The sequence below is a fragment of the Hylobates moloch genome, unplaced genomic scaffold (genome assembly GCF_009828535.3).
Source record: "Hylobates moloch isolate HMO894 unplaced genomic scaffold, HMol_V3 SCAFFOLD_1, whole genome shotgun sequence".
Taxonomy (NCBI): Eukaryota; Metazoa; Chordata; class Mammalia; order Primates; family Hylobatidae; genus Hylobates; species Hylobates moloch.
The window spans coordinates 163,390,764-163,418,664 of NW_026652276.1; the positions used below are offsets into that span (position 1 = coordinate 163,390,764).

A 27,901-nucleotide genomic window follows, 5' to 3' on the forward strand; every position below is an offset into this window, starting at 1 on the left:
GCGTGGTTCAGGCCTGGTCAACAGGTAGGAGGGCCGGACTGGGGGCCAGGCACAGAGGAGGGCAGGCCCGCCCGCGCCGGCGTCCAGGGTCCCGGGTTCCGGGTCCCGGGACTGCAGGAGGTCGCCGGCAGCCCGCGCTTTCAGAGGATTGAGATTGGGTGGACGAGACCTGAAGATCCTCTCAGTCTGGACCCCGACTTTCGGTCTGCTTAGAGACCTAAGCCGCGAGCCTTTGCCCACACGGAGAAACGTACTATCTAATATCTAACAACCCTGTACTGCCGTGTCTGGAGGTTGTGGGAAGGAGACTGTGTCTCCCTTTGGGAAAACTACTGAGGACTTCTTTATATCCTACTTCTCCTGGACTCCATAAGTTACAGGACCGAAGGAAACTGAGAAATAGAGAAAAGGTGCCTCTTGCCCCTTTAACTCCACAAAAGGGTGGCTGCAGATGGAGCAGCTTGGACTTTATTTTTACATTGCGCGAAGCCCGCGGGCAGCGGCTTATGCTAATTGATTTTCCCAGCTCTCAGCCCTGGGTATCTAGCTATCTCCAGGACAGTTTGCTTTTTTCTTTTTCTGTCTTTCTTTCTTTGCTTCAATGTATCAGAAGACCTGAAGCTCGCTGCCCGCGAGTTTCCTCCGAGTTCCCAGGTCAGCGGCATTTGCGCTCCTCTCCCCCTCCTTTTCCTAGCCTATTGCGCTTAAGTTCTTGAGTCTGGGGAGCCGGTTCAGTAACTCTGAATTCATTTTTAAGTGGTGTGCCCTGTTCCCCACCTTTTAACAAGAGGTGCACTTTAACACTCGAACCAGTAACCCGATCTACACGTTTACAAATCGGCAATGAATTAAAACAACAACAAAAAAGCTTCATGGAAAAAGAAAGGTGGGCTAAGTAAGGGGGAAATGTAGGGGGTGGGGGACAGAAGGGAATGTCAGGAAAAGAAGATTTCCCACCTCTCCTTCCCACTCCCAACCTAGTGCGCTCTCGGTACACGCGGGCTGTGCGCCGAGACTGTTTGTAATGTCCTCAATACCAGCAGGTAGACGTGGCAGTTTTATTGCTTTATACCCTGCAGCTTGTTGTTAACACCGTGAAGGCGTTTCACCCCCTACACCCCCACCCTGTGCTTGTCTATGTTTTTCGCTTTATGCTCGCAGGTGCACCGCTTTCCTCGCCAGCTTCCTGCAACTCTGGCTGTACCCCAAGAAGAGTATGTCGTGGCAGGGCCTCGGAAGGTCCCTGCAATTGAGCACTGTATCCAGAGTGCAGCAGCCTCTACTTGCAAGGGGATTTTTTTTCTCTCATTTGTTTGATTGCTGAGGAAGCCGGGAAGGCTGGGATTGTCCGGGTTGTAGCTTCAGGGCTCTCAACCTTCCCCTAATAGTTAGTGGCTAAAATCCTTGCACTCTGTTCCAGTGAAGCAGCTGCACTGAGGTGGTAGTTGTGGCGCATGGTAAAGGTCCTGCTGAAACCTGCTGGGCGACCCAGTCTGGGCTCAGAGACAGTCAGTGGCTGGGAAGTGGAATGAGCGAGGGGTCCCACTTGGTGTGATATCTCCGCGCTTGCGGGATGGAATCTAAACTTCAGGCCTATCAGACTTTCCTGCCAGTATCGAGAATGGAAAAGTGGAGATAGTGTGACCTGCACACAACATGCCAAGGTGGGGCGCCACGAGTGGCTGCCAGGTGTGGCCTCTGCCACCGGCCACGGCGCATAGATTTCGCAGCTCAGAGGCTATTTATCGCAGGGCCTCTTCTGACAGTCATTTCTCTCCAATTGAACGGCGGCAGATTGGCTTCCCAGTCCTTCATTCCTGTTTCATGGGTGACGGTAATGAGCTGAAGTAAGGCGGTTGGAGTCACTCTCGTTTGCACTAGTCCAGCCCGCACTTCCAACCCTTCAGCAAGGGGCAAAAACTCGGGTTCTTTGGGGCCTTGCAGGAAGGCGCACACCTCAGGGGCTCAAGGCCCCGGCGCCGGGTTAGGCGCCAGCCGGGTCCTGGCTCCTGCTTCTTTGTCTCGCCCGCTAGGGAACGCGGGCCAACCCTTGCGGGAGGGAGGAGGAGGGCGGGCAAGGCCCTGGAAGTCTTTATCATTCAAAATAAAAGTAAACCCTGCAATCTGGAGTAGGAGGCCTAAGGCTCTTTTAGGGCTTGTAGTAAGTGAGGGTCATATTCACTAGGCAGGATTTGAGGCCTAAACTGCTTTTTGCTTTTTAAGGTGTTGAGATGTTGGAATTTGTATTGCGAGTGTCAATGTTATTTAGAGAGAAATGCTTGTGTATTGCCAACACAAGACCTCCCGGGTCCGCCGGAGGCCACTGTTGGAGGAATGGGCGCTTGGGTCAAAGAATCTCCTGCTGTTCCTGGTCTGGACCGGTGTTTGCTCACGCATGTAGGCCTGGAAATGCTTTGGGGTGCCCAAAGTGGTTTTGCAGCCTCATGGGATGTAGAAGTACATTCAAACCAGGCAGGACCTGGATGGGTTTGGTTGCTAAGTTGGGCTCAGTTATCACTTTAATTCTAAAGAAATTAGACCGGGATAAATCGCCTTTGAATTCAAAGAAATAATTCAGTATTGACTTACATAGCCTCTTCTCAACGGGAGACATTGGTGGAAAAAAAAAACTTGCTAGTCTTTTCCTCATTCAATATAGTGTAAAACTATGTTTGTGTATGTATGTAAGGAAAGAGTGCCTGATATCCTGGTAACCCGCACAACTTTCTCCCCTCCCCCAACACACACACAATGGTGAAAGCTCTGGGGCACATGGGAGCTGCCTCTTGCCAGTGATGGCACCGTCAGGAGTTGCAAAAGTATCAGTCTACACAAGGAAACAGTGAGTTTGGTGTTCTTGTCTGTGGTGATAAGCTGTATTGTCCATATTAACAGCCTTCTCTCTTAGACTCCCCCAAATCCAGTTAAAAAGTGGCCTCAATTTACCCCGTGTTTAGAAAGAGTCTCACTTAAGTTTGGGGATAACATTTTCCTCATTTCTCTAGTCATGGGTCCCAGGAATAGCCAGCTAGGAAACTCTGACGTGACACTGGCTCCCACAGGGGGCTTCACAGAGTTTTTCAAGACTGTCCAGTTTGGAGAATGTTAACTATGCATGTCCCAACCTACAGGCTCCTGCTCCAGGCATTTTCAAACCTGGAGTCCAGTGGAGTTATGAAAACAAAGCTAACCAGCTCCTCAAACTAAACATCATTTGCCTTCTCCATGACTCCATTCCCAAGTGTGTGAGCACCCAAGCCTTTCTTAATAGAGGGAGCTGATGTGCTGGGCCCAGAATTGATTCAGGGGAAAAACAGCACGTTTCTGCCTTCCCTAATTTTAGGATTGTATACAGAAGTCGGCCTGCTTGTCTGCCCTCTCCCCTCAAATCCTCTCTCTTTTTTCTCTTTTAACAAGCATAGGACCCCACTCCTAATACAAAAACACTCCTCTTTCTCTAAGCCCAGGAGAAAAAGGACTCAACAATGTTTAAACACTTAGAATAAAACAAGTTAAATGCTGATGTCTGTCTTTTCAATCTGTAGGCTATGCTAAGGTTGAGCTCTCCATATTTGCCCTGATGGGAAATATATCAGGGCAAAGGGAGAAGGGAGGGGGTGTTAGAAGTCAGCTTTAAGCAAGACAGTTTTTGGAAAGCAGGGACCCCTGACCATTGGAGGATAAATACAGCCCTATAGTGGTAGGGAACAAGTATCAACAGGAAACAGTAGACTATTTTTAGGCATAATAAGGAGTTAATATAGCTGTCTTCCTAAATGCCTCCAAGCATCTTCTGTTTAATTCCTTCATCCCTTCATCAGCATTAACAATAACAAGGTCACAGAAAATGCCTAACATTAAAGGAGAACCCTGCTTGGGACAACTCTTCAGGAAAACCTGGGATGAAAACATCCCCTTGCTATCATGTTGGTCCTCTTGTTGTAACAGAAAAATAAATGAAAACCGTTTTTCATGAGAGAGGGTGAGTTTGTTCTGTATCTGACTACTCTTGTGATATATATGAACTGGTGACTTTTATACTCATACCTGTTCATAAATACTCCTTACCTTTATTTGGGAACATCCCAATAAATGGAAATGTAATTTATTAGTTTTTTAGCAAAACTTTTTTAGAGAGCAACAGATTTGAATGCCCTTAGAAGCTAAGATTGTTTTTGTTTTTTCACATTCCATTCTCCCAACTGTGCCCATTCATTCTCTCTCTCTTTTCTTTCTCTTTTTTCTTGTTCAGAAAAGAGACCCCTTTAAAACACACAGACACACACAGACACACACACACACACAGACACACACACACACACACACACACACATCTAAGAGAAAGACAGCCCCCTTCCCACTACCCTGGGAATGGAATAATTCCTTTTTTTTTTTTTTTTCCTGGTAGGTTTTACAAATTTTGTGCAGAGAGCCAAAATGCTCCTCATCCCTTGTACTCTGTCGAGTGGGGCCCTTCCCCCACAGAGCTCAAAGCCTCCAATTCTTTCAGTACACATTGAGAGGTTGCATCCATTTTGCTGGTGCATATTTGGATTCGCCGTCTTTACTCGCAAATACTTTGTGAGGAGGGAAGGAGAGAATGGGACACAACCAGGGGACATAGAAAGAAAGAGAGTTAGAAAAAGAATATAAGAGAGTGGACAAAAGAGTATGAGTATGAGTCAGCTTCCTTTTGTGTTTAAGTTTTCTACCTGGTCCTGTTTGCTAGGTACCATTGCCGTGCAATGCTAATTGCACAACAAATGAACAAAACGAGAGCTGATAAAAGCAGCCCTGTTACCTGCAGATCGACGCCATGTATATTTCTCTAGGGCCAGGAGGTGGAGATGGGGGTGGGGGTAGGGCTGGAGGTGGGGGGCCTAGACTCCCCCAAACCAAGCTCTTCATCCACTAGTCTTCTACCCCTTTCTCCTCCCCATTTCCTAACCTGCTTTCCCCTCAAACAGCCTGGGCATCACGCTGCCCACTCTAACAGCTGCTAAGTCGAAGCAGGAGAACCCTTCAAAAAACACTACACAAGAGGTCACCCTCTCCAGACAGAACAAGCCACTTTAAGAACGATGCTCAGGGGGCTCAAAAGTCTGGGGCCCAAGAGTTTAAAAAGCAAGGGTAGCGTTTTAGGATATCAGTTCAGCAGTGTCAAATGACAGGCAGGAATCCTGGGCTCTCCATGGGGCTGGGATGAAGGAAGGGAGGAGGGACAGGAGCCGGGAGGCCCGGCAGAAGCAGAGGGCGACTGAACGCTCGCACCGCAGCTGGCTCCCACGCGCTGCCGTCTGCGGGGAATCAGGGGCCCGATAATGGAATTCAGGAGGCAGAGATCCTCCGAGAGCCAGCCACTGTCTTGTACAGATTTGTAGAGAAACCCTCACTGTAATTAAAACCGTACAGTCAGATTAATTCAATGTGTTGCTCGGCAGCGTTTTTAATAGTAAAAATCCGCTTTAAAATTGAATTAGGGTCGAAGAAAATTTCTGCGAGATTCTCCGGATTTGCCAGCTTTCATTGAAGCCAGCCTGGGCTGGACTTAGGTGGTGGATGCATATGGTAGTGTCACCCCCCTCCCCCAAACCTCACCACCCCCGACTGGGGAGGTAGATATGGGGATGCGGGGGCTGATCAGCACGGGGTGCCAGTTTGGCCGCTAGGCTGGGTATAGGGCCTGGGGTTAACTCTTCTGATCTCAGGCTATGCACAGATTTTTGACACCCAGGATTACCCTTCCTTACTACCCTCTCTGTGAAGTTCACTGCTCGGGAAAGGCGGGGCAGGGAGGGGGGTAGAGAAAGAATAGAGCCCTACTGTATCTTGAAGCAATTTCCCACTGTGTGTTGCCGCGGGAGCTGGAGGTTGGAGCCCTCTATGGCCGCTTGAGTGACAGACAGGAGAAAGTTGTGGTTCTCCCACGTGCCCCCCACCCCCTTCTTGACAACCTTCCAAAAATTAAGAGCATTATTTCAAGCGCTCTGTCAAAATGTCTCCCAAGCTTTGATTTGGCTGGCCGCCCCTTTTTTTCCCTCCCCTCCCCACTCCACATCCTTTGCGTTTCGCGTGGTCGTGAAATAAAAGTTAGTATTATTATGCTTTTCCTTTTAAAGGTTAGACACCTGGGAGCTGAAAACTTGCTCCAAAGTTCCTGCAAGACGTGGCAACTGAGTGCTGAGAGGCTCTCACTTGAGAGGGGCTTAGGGGTTAGGGTAGAGAGCTGGACCGGGGTCTTCTCGAGGCCAAAGGGGTTTTTAGGGTTCTAGGCTGTCTCCTCCCCCACGGATCCGGCCATTGCTGTAGGCTTCTGGGTTGCTGAATGCACACGCACGCGCACACACACACAAGTATACACACACACACACACACACACACACACAACCTAGGACGCAAATTCTCTAACGAGTTAGTCACATCATCAAGCCTGGGAAAACAAAAACCGCTGTGGGTCCCTGTTCCTCCGGCAACAGCGCGCAGACGCTTTAATTGCCGCAAATTGTCACTCTGTCCCCTTTTCATTTTCTCGCTCCTTCGTGTATTTTTAGTACACTTCAGATGCCTACACATTTCCCTAGTAAGGAGAGCGCGGAGCAATTATTGCCTTTGCCTTCAGGGCCTGCTTTGCCAATCACTGAATGGGGATGGAGTAAACAGGGCGAAAAGCGAGGTGCGTTATTGGTTTTGCCTATTTCAGTTGAGGACGGCAAATAACTCTCCCTACCGCTCCACCCCTCCTTCTTTGCTGGGTCCCAATTATCTGGAAGAAAGGAGATGCGCCCCCCTCCCTCCTGCTCCCCATCACACCCCACCCCATGTGCGCCAAGTTTTACTCGAATCCAGCAAATCCCGTCAGAATTGGTTGGTTCCTCAGAGAGTAGTTAGGAAGAGAATTCCACAGGGACCCAACTTTAATTCTGTATTGAATAGAAAGACCCATGATGGCAGGCACTTTTCCTACCCCTACGCAGGAGCATAGGGTCTTTTTTCTTTGAGGGCTACTTGGGAAATAGAGGCCCCCAGGCAGGTGATAGAGAGGCCCCAGAGGCCCCTTCTCCATCAAGGCAAGCTTTTAGATTGGTTTGGAGCAGTTCGGACTGTCTGTTAGAACGGCTATCAATTGACATGGCTGTTGTTCTCAATATTAGGCAGGAATTCTTAAAGGAGAACTTTACATTTCACGGTGAAGTGTTGTCTTGAATACTACTGAGGTCCGTTCTGCACCCTGTGGTTTCTTTTCTCTGCTTTCATGGGACAAGCAGAGCAGTCTGGGATGGGGAGGGAGGCAGGTGTCGGCTGCAGCAGCCAAGGGGGAGGCATCAGGCGTCCTGCAGTTGGATCCGAAACAAATCAGTGCTGGATTAACTTGTGTGTCCGCTCAATTGTCCCCAACTGCAAAAGCAGCTTGGGCCGCGCTTGCCGGGGCGGGTTTGAGTTACTTACTTGTCCTGGGCGCGCGGTCTTGTCCCTGCCCCGGCCAGGGCTGCCTGGGACCTGGGACCCGGGACCTGTCAGGCTCCAGGTCCAGCTGGTAGGACGTTTTAAAGGAAGGCAGTGAATATAAACTACTTCATTGCCCCCCTTCTCTTCTCTCTCTCTCTCTCTCTCATACAAACACACACACACACACACACACACACACACACACACACACCCCTCGTATTTCTTTTTTATGAAAACATTTACAAAAAAACTAATTTCAGATCGTGGAAGTAAATTTCATGCTAGAACATATTTTACAAAACATGTAATCTTTCGAGGCCGGAAGATGTTTAATTAAAACCGTACTTGACAAGTTGAGTTTCAAAGCGAAGTCACACCAGTGCGGAAGGCTAATTCATATTCAAGATGTAGCCTGTAATTCAAGTTGTTTGAAAACGCCGGCCGGGGCAACGTGCAGCTAGCTCTGCTTGCTACCTGCTCAATCGCCGGTGGACTCCAGAATCCTGCGCTTGGAACAACCGCCACCTCCCCACCCCCAACACCGCCGCCGCCACGCTCAGCTGTCAGCTGCCCTCCGGTGCACAGGCTTGGGTTAGCTCCCAGGAGAGAGAGGGAGAGAGTGGCAGAGGAAGAGAGACAGAGAGAGAGAGGGAGAGAGAGAGAGGAAAGCTTCCTGGAGCGCATTTAGTGTCCTTAAAATAACTCCCGCAAGGCGGGGGTGTGGGGGCTGGGCATGCGGGACCCACTGGGGGAGCAGGTAGGGGCAGATGGAAAAGATACCTCCTGGAGGCTCAGTGGGACTGATGAGGGTCCCCAGCCTCCTAGCCTCCTTCTTGCCTCCTGGCTGACCCATGCTAGAGGAAAGGGAATCCCCTGAAGCTACCTCCAATCCTAATGACCCCAAACATGGGGGGTGGGATGGGGGATTGTTCCGCCCATCTGATTTGTGGGCACAGCTCTGAATCCTCAGGAAAAGGCAGCCTCTGCACTGTAGACTGCATGTCTGCAGTCATTGTCCTCAATAATTTCCCTCTTTAACCTCCTTTGCTGTTTCCTATTAATTTGACCAGTCTTAAATCAGAGGGGCTTGCTACATGGGAAGGAAATGCTCCCAGCTCCGTGCGTGAATATATATATAGTTTTTAAATCAACTAGCCTTGCTGGTATAGGGTGCTAACGGCCAGCCATGACAGTGGGGAATGAGAAGGAGCCAATGGGAGGTCAGCACAAATTTGAGACAAAGAGACTTTGCAGGGCAGTCTAGGTGGGAACTGAAGATGCCTGTGAACAGCAGCTCCAGAGCCTGAAGTTGTGGCCAATGATGGGTTCCTGGTCCAGAGCCCACACTGCAGTGTCCCTCTCTAGACCCCCCAGCCTGCTGATCTTTTCTTCTTCAGAGATGACAGAGAGTTGTCATCAAAGTTAGCCTTATGGATGATCTGAAACCTGCCTTAGAAAGAGACCAGGACATGAATTTGAGACTTATGTTCATTCAATTTTACCTAAAATGCTCAAGAAGAAAAATTTCTTCATTTATTCCAGCCACTTATAGGACAAGGAAAGATAATTTTGCTTTAATTGAGGATTGTGACAATTATTGATTGGCTAATGGACCTTTTTTATGGTCTATATTTCCTTTCAAACACACCATTATTATCCTATTCCTTAAAGCACAAAGAGAAGTCCATTATAAGAAAAAGTATTCTAAAATCCAAAGTGTTCAAGAAGTATTTTAGACAATATGGCTATCTCATTTTGCAGCCTTATATGATTGAAGCCAACACTCTTTTGATTTTATTGGGCCAGTTTAGAGAAAGCTTACCTTTTTCAAAGACAATCCCAAAACACTATTGCGAGAAAGTTTATTGTTCTATACAGAAACTACCAGCTGATATTTCTGAAGGTTCGGTAGGTATCTCCTTATTTGAAAATAGACATGGCTATTGGAAGCTATATGCTTACACGATATGTGACATAATACCCGTTGGTCAAATAATATTGATTTTAGATGAGCAGGTAAGACCCTGAGGTCACTTTTTAGTGTCTTGCATTTTGGAGGGCTGGGGTGGGGCTCTGGTTCACATTCTCAAAAAAGAAACAAAAAGCCATGTTATAATCATAGGCCTGGAGGGTGACAAAGACCTAGAGACAAACTGAGGCATTGCTATAGTGCTTTTAAGCAAGACATTGTTTAAGCTGAGTACTAAAATGTATGTACTTGACCAAATGCATTTGAAGCCTAATCCTACATCAGAGACTTGTGAATTACACAAAAGGGGAGAGGAACTGCAAATGACAATCCCCACGTGTTTTATTTCAGTAAGAACAAATGGTTTCCTTGTCACAGGGTATGAGCACTCTTAGGGACGCTGGAGGCCCATGTGTAGACAGCAATTCTGGCAGGAATATATAGTGAGAAGAATACAAGGTGGTTGGTTGGTAATGGTCAGAATGGTGCTTCAGGAAGGGGAGGGAGCAGCCTTGGTGTGCAGAAGGGGCAGGATGGGTAATAGTTCCCAGCTGGCCCACCCTTTCTATAGCCCCAGAGAATCTCATCTTTCCAGCCTCAGAGCATGGGTGGAGACAAGAGGCCTAGCCATGGTGGTGATTCATGCCACTTCTCTACGTTTCTCTTTTCTGCCTTTCTAAAATTAGCAGCATTTCACAGAGGAGGGAGCTAACACATGGCCCTCACCCCACAGACCACTTTGGTGTCTGGGAAGGGGAGAGAGATGGAACACAGGTGTTCTAGTTTCCATCTCCCTGGCCACCACCTGTGGCTGGGGATGAGGTGGAGAAAGGGTGGGTTTGGGTTGCTTTCTCGGTTTGGGTTGCTTTCTCAAGCCAGGCCTGCACAGGTAATGTTTCTGCTTTTGAGGCTCCTTTGGTTAATGAAGTAGGTGTGATTTTCATGTGACAGGTAAGGCTCAGAGAGATTCAGCTTTGGCCCTAGCCTCAGGGCTCTGAAGGCAGCAGTCCCAGGATTCCTTGACTTCCCGCCAGAGCTCTTTAAACAGCCCCCTCTCTCCGGCCTTCTAACTTTTTCATAAATTCTGAATACTTTAACCCTTGCTTGTAGTAATGTAGTTGTAGTTCTAAACCGTGTCAATTTCCTAGAGAAATCTTCCGTGTCTAGGCGAGAATCAATACTAAAACACTCTTTTTTATTTTTAAAGTGGGTTTTAAAGGCCTATTGTGGGGAAACCGAGATGTCAATGTGACCTGGAGGCGCAGTAGGAGCGAGATTCCATTGGCAGCGGCGGCACAGCCTGGGCTGCGCCGGAGTTGGCTCACGTGCGCGCCTTATCATGCAAATCCGACGGCTTGGGCATGCGCACTGCATCCCTCAGGTACCCGCCTTCCTCTGGTAGTAGGGACTAAGACTTCCAGATGCGCAATAATTAGGTTTCCTCATTAAACAAAGGTTTCCCCATCATTCCCTCCTCCCACTGTTCTCAGCACGGGAGCTCCTCACCAAAGCAAGCTGCTTACCCGTCTCCCCCAGCCCCACCTCCCAGTCCCAGCTCTCCAGCCACCGCCCCTACTTCATCTTAGGGTCCATTTAGGGCCCTCTGCATTCCTCGCCATCATTTTTTTTTTCTTTTGACCTCCTATACAGGATATTAAATTAGAATTTCCCCCTCATTTTAGGTCCGCTTCCTCACCTCTGCTTCCCAAAGATAAAAAATTCCCTACCAATCGATCGATCCTGAGTGGGAAGAGGGCGTCAACACCGCCGCTCCCTCAGTCTCGGCCCACTCCGCCCCTCCCTGGCCGTTTCGGTTTCATGCCGAAGTGCTGAACTTGGGTGTCCCAGGAACTCGACGGGCACTAAAGCTAGTCGCCGGCCAAACCCAATCCCCCCTACCTCCAGGCATAAGCCTAGGCCGCTAAGAAGCCCAATGCGGGTATCTGTAGCCCCTCGACCACCCCCAATCCCAGTTTGGGGGGCGCTGCTCTTCGATTCTCAGCCCCCACCTCGGGAAGAAGCGTACTACACAAGGAAGGGCCCTAGGAGTGTCCTCTAAACTCCTCCAGGACCCCCTGTGCGGGCATGGGGACCTCAGGGATCCATCTCCTCGGAGCAGGAGAATGTCCTTTTCTGGAAAGAAATCTCAGTAGGCGAGAAATAGGCACCGTTATGTTCGAAGCCTCCCGCGGGAAAGCTCGGTGGCAAGGTTCGCAGTTGAGCCTGACCCGCGCGCGGCGTCGCGGCGAGGACCGCGCCCACACGAGCTCCTGGAATCACAGTTAGCTCTTTCTTCCTGGTAGAAACAGGCATCGCTGCTCCGGCTTTCAATTACTCTCAGCTTACCTGTGGGGCTAACCGATTTGTATTTTTCCACCAGAAACCTCCTGTCCAGGATACCCCCAAACTCCCTCTTTCCGAAGCTCATCCAACCTTAACCAGGAGAAGGGAGAGATAGGGGTTTGATTCTCTGATATGACACGAATAATTGTCGCATCATGTAGCTTCCTACATCTTGGTTTTAATTTTCAGCGAACCAAACAAAGATATTTGCAATTTTAAAATAAGCACTCGATTTAATAAATGGGAACATTGTGCAGGGAAGACTGTGCTCCCCCCGCCCCCCAGCCCCTTCAGAAGACGTTATTAGCTCTGACAGCATGCCGCTCAGGTTTGCGGAGAGGATTTTGTAAAGGGATGACAGACAGGAAGGCCAGCAATCATGGGCTCCTTGGGCTGAAGCTTTTTTTCTTTCTTTCTTTCTTTTTCTTTCTTTTTTTTTTTTTTATCAGAATGTTCTGTTCGATGCCATTTATCCTTGATGATAGAAAATTGCGCTGTTGCCAGGATGCTGCTGCTGCCGCTGAAATAGAGGGCAGGAGACACATTTCCATTTTCCGGCTTGAAAGCTATTCAAATGAATTTGCAGGGGGGTGGGGGTGGGGGGCATCTAGCAATAAACAAATGAGAATAAATCGAGTTCCCCTTTCCATTCTTTTCTTTAAATGGGTAGCTCTTCATTTCCGATATAAAGATTTTTGTTCATCAGTGTTTGTGAATATCTGGGAGATAGTGTAAGCCAACGCACAATTTATTTTGATGCTCTTAAAGTGACTAACCATATAAACATTTAAAAAGAAGTGCATGTCTAAATATATATAAAGTATAAGAATTATATATACATAGATCACGTACATAACATACCTTCACACAATTCCAAACTACAATGAAAGATAAACTCTTTCAGTAGCGTTTCAATTCAATATAATTTGCAAGCACTGCTGGCTATTGATAGTTATGGACTTCTTACTAGTTGTGTATATACAAGTATTGCTAGATGGAATAATTTTTAAGGCCCTCCTCCCATGTTATGTATTTCAGGATACTAAATAATTTAATTACCCTTACGTCTTTACTAATTTAAAAACATTCATCTCTGTAAAGATATATAGATATACAGATAGATATAGATAAGTTATCCTCTATTATGTGTCTCTTTTAAGTTAATTTTCCAAATTTACCTTTAAGTTTTGTTTCTAAGTTAGGAAATACAAGAGTTGGTATGCTGTGACCTTAAAAATATGAAATAGAGGCTGAAGCCTGTGCTTCCCTTCCTCAAAACTTAGATTCTTTGCAAGTTGAAAAAGATCATGTACTGAACTCAAGGGATCACATCCAAAACAGGACATTTAGAAATGAGATCTTAAAAAAACAGCCTGTAACACACACTATTTCTCTCTCTCTCTCTCTCTCTCTATATATATATAATATGTATATGTATATTCCGTCTGTCTCTCTCTCTCTCTTTTCTCTCCCTGTCTCTCTCTCTCCCTCCCTCTCTTTCTTTTTAAAATAAGCTCAGGTAGATCTAATCTAATCCATTTTCAAGGCCTGAATTCTTAACTTTAGAAATCCTAGATTTGATCTCCATACAGAATCCTGTACAGAACTGGTGAGTTGATTTCTGGACTGGGATACCTCATAGATATTACATATTAATAAAGATCCAACCCTAAAATCTGGATTTGCTTCTCCCTTGACATATATATATATGTATATATGTGTGTGTGTGTGTGTGTGTGTGTACATATATAGATACACATATACACATAGACACACACATTAGCAATGTCTTGACAGAAGCTATAAAACTTATGGGGCCCTCACTGTGTTTTAATAATTAAATAACTTTTATTGAATTATAACACTAACGTTTTGTTTCAAAGTTATACAGGCTGTTAGGAAATTTTCAGTGATATAAAGGCCTTTAAGACGCAACGACTAATTGTATTCGAGATTTCAGATAGTAGTTTAAGCTTTAAAAAAAATCCGACATTTTAAAACTTCACATTTTTTAAACGAATCATGGGTCCCTCACTACTGTGATTTTAGCTACATGACTGTTTCCGCGTGATAGGACGCCGCTGGGCAAACCAGGGCTGCACAGACAATAATAGTATAAAATTAGAAAGAGAAAGGCAGATGGTGAGTTGTTATTGATGTTCTGAACTTTTCCAATAGAATGTTCAGGCGACTTCTTCCAGGCAGCCACAATTCCTAGTTACAGATTCCGAACAATCCTTGTTATGGATTCCAAACAATCGTAGTTCAGCTGAAAATTTCCTTGTTAAGAAATTCAGCATAATAATGAGAAAACAGTTGACACCCTCAGATGAAGCTAAATAATGCAAGGAAACGGCCCAAGAAAGTCCAATTTGCTTGTTTGTTGTGGTGAAAACAGTTAGGGGGCGAGCATAGAGTATTTAGGTACTGAGATTCTGTCTCCTTTATTCTTGGCCCTGGGAACTGTGTTCTGGACCAAAAGCTTCACCACCCAACTCCTTTTCCAGTTGAGGCAACTCACAAGGTTCTTCGGATGAATTTCCCCTTCAGGTAGGAGCTTGGGGTGGGCAGTGGGAGTCCGGCGCCGCCAGGACCACAGAGGCGAAGGTGTAGGTGCTGGGTCGCGGCTGCCGGCGCTCCAGCACGTGGGACCCCCTTCCGAACTCCCTAGAAGGAGCCTGACTCCAAGCTCCCCGCATCCTCCGGCTCCACGCGGGACTAGTATAAGGGACGTTAAGAAAAAGTAGGTGGAATTTCCTTGGGTGCCAAGGCAGGGGTTACGCAGCAAGGACCCCCGGTCCCCTGGCGTGCGGTAGTGTAGAGACCTCTCTCCCTGGTCTACTCTGCACTACCTTCATCTCAGGTCACCTCCTGGGCTTTGGCCGAGTAGCGAGAGCAGGTTTAGAGTGTGGCCTCCAGCCAGGGCAGGAGAGGAAGGGGGAGGAAATGGTGAGAGAAAAGACAGGACGAGTGCTAACCTAAAAGAACTTGGAAGAGCGAACATGAGGAAGTTGTCCGAGAAATTCTGTACCCTGTGAAAAAGCAGGGCTCAGCTGGTTGAATGGGCTGCAGGTGTTGGGACTTCTTGTTGTATGGGTGTCTTTGTGTGGCTAGGCTTGCAGAGTTGTGGAAAAGTTGAGCTTTGGGTGGAATTGTATAAGCCGAGAGTGGAAACCGTGGGGTCACATTCCAGGCTGAGAAAACCTTCACCCCCAGCCCCGCGATCCTGTTCTCCCATAGAGTACTGAGTCCAAATAAAATTGCAAATTGGGCTACACTGTGGCGCGCCCTCTTCTTGGTAATGCAGGTAAAATCACAGCCACGTTTTTGGTGGAGGGGAGCTTCTCCTTTCCCAAGTAGTGTGTACACTAAGCATTAAAAATAAAAGCGATTTTCTTTGCACCTTCTGAGATCCCAGGAATATGGGACTTGCCTTTTCTTCAACAAAAGAGCACGCAATTCTGAAAGGCTGCCGAAACACTCACCCTTTAGGGGTTCCAGTATCCAGGAATGTAACATACAGTGGAAACACAAAAGCTCAACATTTTGATATTTTAAAAGATTTCCTCCTCTTTTAAATCCTCCTTATTTGCTCCTCACGTTGCTTATTGTAGCAACGTGAAAGTGCTTTCTTGTGAAAACATGCAGCAGGGTTCCCTTTCCTTTTCATGCATACTAGCAGCTGCAAAACATTCCAAATGAGCTAAAAGGTCATTATGGAGACTATTAATAAGATGACATTCAGTGCTGGCCTCATCAACCAACCGAAAGCCTGCCCCAGAAAATGAGAAAAGAGAAAGCAACAGTGCTTACAAAGTACTCTAAATTCTGTATTGCCTTCCAAATCCCAAATAACTTTTCATAGTTAGCTGTCCCTCGTGCTATTAACCCACCCCACTCAAGTTCAGTTTCCCCTCTGTTCAAGGGCTGCATTTGTACTTATTTCTTAAGTCTCCAGAGCTTTGAGATGTGCAATGCAAACAGTAAAGAATCACATTAATCCTGCTTTGATCTCAGAAAGGAGATCATAGCAGAAATCGGGTCACCACAGAGACAGGCGCTGCTGTGAAAATAAGCTTTCTTTTTTTCTTTTTATTTATTTTTTTCCTTCAAGGTATCTCCCTTGGCTTCAGGACATTCATTGCTTGCAAACTGGAGAATTGCCAATATGAACTAAGAATAACTTATAATTTAAAAGTGGGACAATTAAGCTTCTTAGAGCTGTCTTATAAATCTAGATACTGGAGTTAATGTACTCACCATGTCTATTTGGTATTTACATAAACACATTGGACCATATTCCAAATACATGCCCCAAACACAACCTCCACAGGGACTTAATTGCCTAAAAAAAAAAAAAAAGTTGTATTTTCTCTGCTGTCTTTTACCCTGGAGTCCTGTAAGCATAGAATAATGGTAGTTAATCTGCTTAGATAATTTAAGACTTAAAGATTAGAAGGCCTATATTGACAATTTCAAAAATTCAAGTCTGAGTGCTTTGGCTAAGCAAAGCTTAGGAGATGACAGGTGTGATAAAAGAACTGCCAAAAACTAGACTTTATTAAAACTAAAAAGTGTGATGTTTTTGTGGCTCTGAAAGAAATGATTGTTATAATGCTCACTCAATCCAAATGTGTCCCTAAACAAACAACTACAGGGGTATTTTATTTTATGCTACCTGATATTTATACACATAATACAGCATTTCTCTCTGCTTGCATATACACATGCAGACAAATTTTACAGTGCTTTTCAGCCCACATCCCATATATATAAATATAGTTAATCAGTTAGTATAGTTAATATAGCTGAGCTACATTCTCAACACAAGTGATGTGTGCATGATCATAAGCATTTGTGCTAAACACACATCCTTCCCCTCATTTCCCAATTTGCTGTGGTAGCATCAACATATCACAGGAGGCTACTTATGAAGCTGTAGCTGCCACCCAGCTTTCTTCAAAATTTGTAGATTGGGAGGAACACATGAAGATATTTGAATTTGAAGTTGATTTTCATTTAACCTCAATGGGCCAGTCTTGATGACAGCGGAAATCACACTGACACCAAGGCTACCCAAATGCTTTTACATGTAGGACAAAGTACATTAAACTGCTTTGCTTCAAATACGTCCTTTTGAAGTGATTTTAGACCTGGTTTGGTAGGAGAACTCAAGTGGGAAAATAAAGTTTAGGGAGAAAGAGGGCAAGGAGAGAAAGCAGGTGAAAGAGAACCACATGAATAGAAAGTAGGGGAAAGAGAAACCTTTTGTGGCCATAGATTATGTACTGTGAATTGTGGAGGATATTTTCCTATTCGATGTCTGCTCTCACCTTAGTGGCCTTCATTTTTTTTTTTTTTATCTGTTCTTCTAAATCTGCTACCATTAAAGTCAGGTTCTAGAGAATATGTAGTGGAAGCTACCAAAATATCCCTTTAGGAGATGTTGAGAACATGTTATTGGATACAGATGCACAAAGCATTGCATTAAGTGTCCCAGGAATGCTTATTTTGGTGATATTTAGCTGAAAAATGCATTGTGCTCATATGAGCTGATTTTTGTTTTGTCTTACTTGTGACTTAATTTCTTTCTACATATTACTTTATAAGCTGACTTTACCCATATTTTGAAGTGAAAGATATTTTCTTTCCAGAGGAGCAACAAATGTTGGTTACTTTTTGGTCCTTAAAGATGGCAGTAAACATTCCATCTTAATTATATTTAAAGTTTTTAAAAAATTTTAATCTTTTCAGTCCACTGTCTTCCTTTTATCAGTATCCCAAGAGCCTGGCATGTGGTATGTGTGTAAGGAGAGAGAATAGACCTCCTTGTCTTCTTAATTAAAGTTTATACAGCTTGGAGAAAGTAGTAATTTTCTAGAAAATTAGATCATTTTAGATCACTATAGTTCCACTCTTCTCTCTTAAACATGGTTCTAAGCAAATCTTGCCCTTTAAAGACCATCAATTAAAAAGCAAAGATTGCTGGAGAAGTACTCTGAATTTAAAGTATTTAGATTTAGAAATCTGACACTGCCTTCATGAGAGTAGGTATAAATGATAAATCCTACCCTGTATGCACGGTGTGACAACCCATGTTGATTTCTGTATCGCATATCAGAGTGACACATGACACTTCCCATCCCTGCTTATTGGAAACAGCATCATTTTCACTTCTCTCCTCATTATGGGGGTTGTGATTCACATGCACAATAGGTCCTTCTTAAGTCATGATTCCTTCTCTAAACAAGATAGAAACCAAATTTAACAAGGACATAAACAAGATATTGAACCAAAGGATTTTTAAAATGACCAAAAAAAGGGAGTTATTTTCACATTAAAAAAATGTTATGCTTACTTTTAGGAGATTCACCCAAATTTTTTTTTGTGGCTTTTCATTGCCTACAGAGGACAGACAAGCACCACTGTGGCATAGCTGGGAAGGCAGTTAGAGTCTAGTGGCGGTGGGGGGCTTTAGAGTCAGACTGTTGAAAAATCTTCAATAAGTTATTTTACTTCTCCAAACCTCAGTTTCTTTCAGTACAACTGGAATAATAATAGAACTGGTTTAAATGGTAATGGTAGAATTAATTGAGACAAATGCCTGTAAAATGCTTACCAAGATGCTTTGTGAAAAGTAAATGTTCAAAGAATACTAGTTAATGCTTAACATTAGCGTTAATGTAATGTTTAACAAGTCCTTTTAGTTTCTACTTCTGCATATGCTATCCCCTTATTCTGGAAAGCCCTCCCTTGTTCATTGCCCACCTGGCTGACTTCTCACCTCTCCAGCTCAGCTCAAGTGACATTAGCCCTGGGGAAATCTCCAATGCTTGGAATTAGGTGCCTGTTTTTATGCCTCCGTAGTATCCACTGCTTATTTCTTTTACAGCATTTTGCAAGTTTTATTGTAATTGTTGCTTTATTTATCTGTCTCCTTTTTTAAACTATAAGTTGCAGCAAGCACAATATAATATATTTCTCAGAACTCACAACTGAGCCTGATGGATAGTAAATACTCAATATATGTACACTGAAAGAATACATATTCAATTTTTTCTTTCTGTTTTGTTTACATTTATAAATAAGTTGTAATTGGGTGGATTCTTCTGTCTTTAGTTTTCTCTAGTTAGTATTTCTCAAGAAGAGTGCTAAACTTCGGGAGGTTAAGGTGGGAGGGTTGCTTGAAGCCAGGAGTTTGAGTCCAGCCTGGACAACAAAGTAAAACTCCTGTCTCTACAAAAAAAAAAATAAAATAAGAATTAGCCAAGCATAGAGGTGTGCATCTGTAGTCCTAGCTTGCTGAGAGGATCTCTTGAGATCAGAAGTTTGAGACTGTAGTGCACTCCAGCCTGGGTGACAGAGCAAGATCCCCACCTCAAAAAAAGAAGGGGGGGGGAGAAAAGGAAGGAGTGCTAAAAGGAACCTGTTATTCTCCCTGAGTAACTTTATGAAGAGGTTTGATTGTGGGCTCCGTAATGAATTCTTGACATTTTCAGGACAAACTATTTTTGGTGAGTTTCTATCTTAATTGAAGAACTTATAAACATGTTGGGTTACCTGTCCAATCCTTAGACATTCGATTGTACTATTCAATATATGATTTGTACATATTCATTGGATGGTGATTTGGATTATCTACTTGAGTGCTAATAGGTTTCAACTACCACAACGTCCTAGCCAAGTGGGCTTCCAATGAATCCAATTATGTCATCACATATTATGGTTAACAGGGATTGGAGGGATCATAAACATTTCAAAAAGCTATTTAGATGTATTTCGCTGGCATCTTGGGCGCCTACAACTGTTGAACAGAAATATAAGGAAGCCCTCACTGTCTTAGGCTAATTTTAGGGAAGACCAGTATAAACTATGATATGTCAGAATTATAAAATATTGTAATCTATTATCTATAACATATTTACATAAGTCAGGGATTAATATTCTGTGGCCAAGACTCATAACTGGATCTGCTTTAATTAGTAGGCCAGAATTCTTTGTATTTATTTCATTAATCATTAGAAACAGTTGTTACTGGAGTGTTTGAAAGCAGTCTATTTCCTTAAGGAGATTAATCACCCCCTGCAAAGCTAATTTAATTAGATCTGTAAACTCTCTTCTACCAAAGGAAAAGTTAAGCCAGTTCCCCAACTTGGAGTTATCAAATGTTTCAAAGGCACAAGGTGTAAATTAACTAGGTTTTCCTGGAATAACTTAATAAATATATGAGGTAAGTGACAATAATGATGATTCCTGCTGTTCTGCTCATGTAAACCATAATTTTATGTTTGTAATCTTTTCCCTAGCCCCCTTGAAAATTAAATTAAGCACTACAAAATTACAAAAGAAAAAAAGAAATTTTACACTATTGTGAGAACATTAGAATTTCTATTAATGATGAAGGGATATTCAGGTTTTCAAACTAAAGAACATAGTAAATATTTTGATTTGGTTGCAGATTCAGAGAATGAACCTCACAGAAAGTTATAAAAAGAACTTGAGGAGGGTCATGCAAGTCTATTTTCTTGCACCCATCCAAGGCACTCTGAAGCCATTATAGAACCTGTACTGCTTGACATCCAAGACAGTGCTAACCTCACACTCAGATGTTTTCATGAAGATTTTAGTTGCCTGCTCAGACAAAGGAGATCAAACAAAGGGAAGGAGTGGAGGGGCAGAAATTGTATCTTGCACTAGGCAAAATACAATTTGGGATTTGGAATCCTAAGATTAGGAAATGGTAAATTACTAGCATGGGCTATGGTAAAGTTTGCCATGTGAATGTCTTTTTCCATCTCTGCACTTCTTTTGTGGCACTTCTCATTGATTTATGCCCCATGTATTTCCATGAAGGATTTGAAGTGGCTTTAATAACTGACATACAAGACAAAACAAATATTTTCCTCAGCCCACTCTCACTTTAGATTCAAGCTATGGAGTTGCTCACAGCAGGCTAACCAAGAAATTTCTGCCAATTGAGCTAATCATTAACTGGTTTTATTATTAACACAAAGAGCATGCATAAAAAAGTCTTGCTTTCTTTTTCCTATGTAGGTAATGTTGGTCCAGGAAAAGACAACCTCTTTTTCCAAATATCAAAATTAGTTTTTGTCACATAAACATGGCCTAACTAGTCCATCTATCAACCATAGTTAAAAGATATTCAAACAAGAGTCTACAACTTCTTTTGGAAGCCTATTCCTTGTGGTTGCTGAAAGGATAGTGTGAAAACTTTATTGTTTCAGATTGGACCTCCCAAGCTTGACTGTGAATTTTTATGCCTGAGTATGTAAAAAACTCCAAGAAAAACACAGCCCAAACCACCACATTTTGCTTGCTTTCAGGTTCAAACCCTATAAAACCACCACATTTTGTATGGTTTCCACTCCAAACCATAAATTGGCATGAGATCTCACTAGATGTTCTGCTCAGGTCTAATTGAAATGTTTACCAACCTTGACAACATTTTTTGTGAACTTGTCACTTATTTGGAATGCAGGTGAAACAAGCTGAGTTCTCAGCAATAGTTGCCTCATTTTGATTTCTTTACCCTAGCCCCACCACCCCACTGTGGACATGGGGCCATTTTGTTGTCCTCAGTCAATCATTGTTACTCCTTCTGTGACATTCTGCTGATGCTTGCCTTGGACCTTTCTAACTCTTTTCTTCCCCTCAAAACTTAGGTCTTCTGTGTATCATTCTCCCAGGTTATGGACTTTTTTTCTTTTCTTTTCTTTTTTTCTTTTTTTGAGACGGAGTCTCACTCTGTCGCCAAGGCTGGAGTGCAGTGGTGCGATCTCGGCTTACTGCAACCTCTGCCTTCCGGATTCAAGCGATTCTCCTGCCTCAGCCTCCCGAGTAGCTGGGACTATAGGTGCATGCTACCACGCCTGGCTGGTTTTTGTATTTCTAGTAGAGACAGTGTTTCACCATGTTAGCCAGGCTGGTCTCCATCTCCAGACCTTGTAATCTACCCTCCTCTGCCTCCCAAAGTGCTGGGATTATAGGTGTGAGCCACAGAGCCCAGCCTCAGGTTATGGACTTTGACGCTAATCAGATAAATCAGTTTTGCTAAGGTGTTAATAAGATTTCAAAATTTTAGGGAATGCACAGGGCACTAGATTGTGAGTTCCTTGTGGCAGGCATAGTCTCCTACTGACAATTTAGAATTGCCAGATAAAACATGGGATTTTTATTTGTTAAATCTGAATCCCATGACCATTTTATCTTCATCTTCTAGTAACTCCCACACAGTAAGTGCTCAATAAATACTGATTGAAAATGAATACATAAAAGTAATGGAATATATATATATATATATCCTTTGATTCTCCCTAAATCATATTACTTAGGGAGCTGAGTCACCTCATAGGCCTATTTATATGATTGCAGGCTCCTGAGTCTTGTTTTTGATGGAGATTCGGATAGGTGTAATCTTTGACTTTTCTTACTTCTGTTGTTTTCTTGTAGTCATTGTTCTAGAGGAGGATCCATCTTCCTTGGAGGAGTCTGTAGAATAGAAAGGGGTGAAGGGGGGAACACACCTGCTATTGCCTCATAGTACATGAAAGGAAGAGCAATCCTGAAAATTCGGTTGGGGGACTTTGAGAGAATGGGGAAGCTAAGTGATAACATCCTACTCTCATTCTCTCTCCACTGGAAGTGAGAGTTCCCTTGATAACTACAAATAGGGGACTCTTCAGAGTCCACAGGGGCTGGGAGGGGAAGTCATAATCGCAGATTGGGCTGACTAGAATCTCTTATAAATAGTCCTAATGCCCCCAAAGTCATAATCATGAGGATTCTTAAGGCCTCTGTGGAAGGGGAAAAACTGTGCAGCATGTTTATTTTATGATTATGTTAAATTATCCATTACATTTATCATTGTGACTGCTGTAAAATCATAAGGGTATGCTTATTTTAAGAGCTAGGGGCCATCGGACATAAAGACAGTATTGACTTTGTTTTCACTTGTTGCATCTATTGTTTTTTTCAGTAAGTTCCTAGAACGTTTCCAATACTTTACTATACCTCTCCTTTGGGGCAGTCAGTATCTTTTGGAAAAATGAGACTTGGACAATAAAGAACTTACTGGACAAAGTGCTTATGCTTTAGGGACCTCTTGAAGACATAATATGTTTGTATGTTGTCTGTTTATTTACAGCTGTGACTAAAGTTCATGGTTGATATATTTTCATGTATTGGTTGCCCCTGAAAGGCAAGGGAAATACTTTAACCTTGAGACAAACCAGCTCTGAGCTAGACTGAGCCCAGAACATACGCTCCCACACACTAACTCCCTCAAATTCTATTTTGTAAATGGATTATCTCTGCCACTTGTTTGTTTTTGTTTTTGGTTTTTTTTTTGAGATGGAGTTTCACTCTTGTTGTTCAGGAGTGCAATGGCACAATCTTGGCTCACTGTAACCTCCGCCTCCTGGGTTCAAGCGATTCTTCTGTCTCAGCCTCCTGAGTAGCTGGGTTTACAGGCATGCACCAACACACCCGGCTAATTTTTTGTATTTCATAGAGATGGGGTTTCACCATATTGGTCAGGCTGGTCTCGAACTCACGACCTCAGGTGATCCACCTGCCTCAGCCTCCCAAAGTGCTGGGATTATAGGCGTGAGCCACCCCACCCAGCTACCTCTGCCACTTGTTTATCTGATTTCTAGAATCTACTTCTGGCCTCAGGCACATTGACAAATAGAGGAAAACTATTTGCCATCTTACTACTGAATTCTGTTCCTGTAACAAAACAAGGTCAAAGTGCTTTGAAGGCCCATCCAGGAGGAGTACTTTGAAAAGTGTAGAAGGTTGGTTTTCTACATATGATGGTTAAAAATGTGGGTTTTGTAGTCAGTTTTATCTGGAATGGAATTCTGGATCTGTCCTTTATTAGCTGGAATTGAATTTCTTTTGTCCTTCTAGGCTCCAGTTTTCTAGTATGTAAAGGGGAGGTAATTACTGTATCTACTGTATAGGGTTGTTAGAATTAAATGACCTATTTTGTGGTGAGTCTAGGCCATATATAGTAAGCAGTCAACAAATGGCAGTCATGATTGTTTAATATCTGGAATAGAAGAGTTTTTAAATAGAATCTCAGAATGTTTCAGTCCAACAAGTACACCTGTGTAGCCTGGATCTCACTTGTGGGCCATGATGGGAAGTGTGGCAGTAATGTCCCTGTACCTGGCTGGCCACATTCCTGGCCCCTCCCTTGAATGTCTAGCTTCTGGTTTAACTGGAAGTTGGAAGACAGAGTTAGAAGACTCTTGGACCCTCTGAGATAGCCAGGGTTGGAGCCTGGTGGAAGGTGGATGAGGCCTTGTTGGTGCCAATCCAAATTGCCTTTGACCTTCCCCGCTGCTCCTCCTACCCAACTTTCTGAGGGTTGTTTGGGGGGCAAATGTAGTCCCAGCCCTGCAGAGGTGATGGCTGGGCCCACTGCCTGGGGCTCTGCTGGGCTCCTGGCCCTGCCTTCAGACTTCTAGTGCTCTTCTGGCTCAACCAGAAGTTCAGGTGTGAGGTGGCCTAGTGCTGTGTGTTGGCCTGGGAGAGGGGTGGAGAACAACACTTGAGCAATTTATCTAGAGGCACCCTGGGGATTTTTTTTTTTTTTTTTTTGTGAGTGGAATTTTACTTCATGCCGTTTGTCCCTTTTACCTACTCTGAACTCTTCTTTTTCTTTTTCTTTTTCTTTTCTTTCAGACAGAGTCTTGCTCTATTGCCCAGGCTGCAACTGGCATGATCTCGGCTCACTACAACCTCTGCCTCTTGGGTTCAAGCGATTCTCCTGCCTCAGCCTCCCAAGTAGCTGGGATTATAAGCATGCACCACCAAGCATGGCTAATTTTTGTATTTTTAGTGGAAACGGGGTTTTGCCATGCTGGCCATGGTGGTCTTGAACTCCTGACCTCAAGTGATCCACCCACCTTGGCCTCCCAAAGTGCTGGGATTACAAGCATGAGCCACCGCACCCAGTCTTACACTGAACTTTCAATGGGTTCAATTCCACTAGGAGCATAAAGGCCACTGCATATGAGTTGTGGAAAGAAGAGATTAGAGGAAGAAGGAAGAACTTGAGATGGGTTCCTCCCTTCAACATTCTGTCTCCTCCTACCTAGCATCTTCTTCCTTTTAGTCTTTCTAGAATGTCCATCTGTTTTTGGCCATTGCAGAAAGAGAAGCTGAGCTTTAAAGGTGTAGGAGCTTCAAAATTCTTGTTTCTTCTTGTTTGATCACCCTTCTAAACCTGTCTTCTGTTCCTTCTGCTATTCTTTTTTCTTAGAGCATAGGAAACGGGAGCTTTTAAATTAATACTTAAAGCATGGAAAAAAAGAACTTCGGAAGAAAGTGAAACAAGGGAGATGAGGCTAGTAAAGTAAGGAAAATGGAGAAGAGGAAGAGGAGGAAGGGTTAGCTTCTAAATTCCAAGTCAAACTGATATGGAACAGGCAAGGCCTCTTGTCTCACTTAAACTTCAGAAAAAGATCTGCTGAAACTTGATAGAAATGGAAAGGGAAATCCTTGGGGTGGGGAACCTCCAAACATTAGTAAGGATATTGAACAACTCAAAGTATTGAGGAAATCTGCAGGCTACATGCCTGAAGGTCACCCATGCAGATAGACCAAAAGGATTAGAATTATCTGTTGATATTAGTAATATTTATTGACATCTAGCTAGTATTGGTAATTTTAACTTTTAGATTAATTTCTTTGGTGATAGCTACAATATATTTTATAGACAAGAATTATATCTATAGGCTTGCTATCATAGGCTCTATTTTAATTAGCATGAATTTAGTCTACTTATTTTTAGCACATTTGAAACATTCACTTATGCTAGGTAACTCATTGCAAAACAAAAAGATGATTCCTGTATGTATGGCAGCTATACATTAAGGAGGAGTCTACCAGAATATGAAAAAGTCAACTGACCTAAATAGTAACTGTTACAGGAGCAAATATCTTCCTTTATAGGATTATATCGTTTATATGAATTTGTATAATAAATTTTCTAAATGCTGTTGTGATGTCAAAAGACTCAGCTTTGAAAGAATTTCAGGCATTTCATGTCTCCAGCAGAGGGGCAGCCACCCATAGCTGGGGGGTGGCCATAGTCATCTCCATGCCTCCAGTGCTAGCCCAGTGCTGGGCACACACAAGCTCCGGTGTTTCTCAAGCCAAACCAAACTGTGGTGGAAAACAGTGAGGGGGATATTGTGAGGAAGGGTTATTTATTTGCTTGTTTGTTTTAGCATCCTTATTACCTTGGTGGTAATCTGGTTTAGAAACCTACTCTGTTTTTTTTTCTTGAGACTAAGCGCCTAGAATATTTTAATTAAAAAAATTTTTTTGCCACCATTTGTTGAGCAGTTAGTTATTACATTTCAGGCCCCTAAATATACTGGGTGCTCCAGACTCTTCACAGGTGAGATTATTTAATGCTCACACAGCCCAGTGATGTGGGAATCTTGACTCTGTTGTACACACTGCATCACTCCACTGCCGGGCTCAATACATCATAAACAATAGCAGCAACAGCTGCGAGAGGAATCCAGGGACAAATTTGTTGGAATAAAGCAAAACAGGGCTTTACCATATGGGAGATATATCTAAGATGGGTTTATTAGATGTAGGATGCTTTTTCTTGTAACCTAAGGGCTTTCTGGAGGGAACCTGAAATCTTTTCACTATGCCCACATCATTGCCAGATGTGGATACAGTGAAATTGACCTTATCCTGTGTGTGTATCTCTGTGTGTATGCATGCATATGTGTGTGTGTGTGTGTGTGTGTGTGTGTGTGTGTGAAAGTGGCAAATTCTGGTTCATATACTGAGTTTCAATTTATCTTACACTCACTTTCTTATGCAAAAATTTCTTCATGAACCATATAAATATGCAGTAGAACCCTGCCTCCCACCACCTTCCATATGTGAATAAATTCACATTCACTAACATGTAAAACCAATGGCAGTAAAATAATGATAAAACATGGTTATTTCATAAGGGACCTGGTTGGTCTTGTGTTCTGATAGTAGAATATAATGGAGTCCTCTACAAAACTTTAAAAATTTATAATGATTATTGACACCATTAATCAGAATTTGCCATGTGAACAACTCAGGGATCTGTTGTATTAAGCTGTCATGTGGTTGCAATCATACCTTTTAACTGCCATCAGAGGTAACTGTCAGCAACACCATATCTTCCCTCCAGTCTATTACAGCTTCAGTTCCCCAGGGCTCCATCCTGAGTCCAGGGCGATTTGTATGGTACACTAATGACCTGCTGATTGTCTGCACAAAAGCGAAATCATACGCTGTTCAGGCAACACGGTGATTCCACACAAAAGCAAAGGACTGTCTGGTGTCAAAATAATACCATACTCTTACTTTGATAAAGGTTTTTAAAACTGACTACAAGGTACTATTTGGTGGTAAAGTGTGTAGCAGAAATAATGTTTATTTAAATAACAAATTGGCAGCAGGTAAATTTCAGGAGTGTGTGTGTGTGTGAAAAGGATGCTATTTAGATAGCTATTTTTGTTCTGATATTTGGTTTTAATTTTGAAAGATATAGAAACTATTCAGATATTTCAGTTGGGTATTTCTTTGTGTTGGTGATTATTAACATACATTTTAAATACCATGTCAAATTAAGGTTTTCTTAATAAGTTTTGAAAACATGTGATGAGCACTATATTGATGTATCTACCTGTTTTTCCATTGATTTATCTCTATGGTGTGTCTTAATAAGCAGATTTGAGGTTGTAGGGGTCAGGTGAAGCCATGTCACAGCTCTATGTGTGTGTGTCTGCCCCATGGTGTCTCCCTTTTGAGCCTAAAGTCACAGAAGGAACCTGAGCTGGCACTGGAAAACCATCCAAAATCCTACCCTGACTCTCTTTTGTCCTGCTCCCATACTCCTCTGGCTCTGCAGTATGTGTGTGTCTGTGTGTGTGTGTGTCTCTGTGTGTGTATCTGTGTGTTTGTGTGTGCCTCTGTGTGTGTGTGTATGTGTCTGTGTGTCTCTGTGTGTGTTTATATTGAATGGGCTGATTTTCCCTAGAGTATTTGTTGCTGAGTCATTTATCTGTTTAATGATGGAGAATAATTCCTGCTGAGACTCTGACCCAG

General features: G+C 43.5%; 1 long non-coding RNA gene across 1 annotated transcript in view; it reads left to right on the top strand.

Annotated features, from left to right (window-relative positions):
• The window catches only part of LOC131382853 (uncharacterized), a 45,591-nt gene that overhangs the window by 9,912 nt on the left and 7,778 nt on the right, over window positions 1–27,901 (top strand). Inside the window, exon 2 of the long non-coding RNA XR_009212438.1 lies at window positions 24,470–25,706. This is a non-coding gene — a long non-coding RNA (uncharacterized LOC131382853). The remainder of the gene's footprint in view (window positions 1–24,469; window positions 25,707–27,901) is intronic.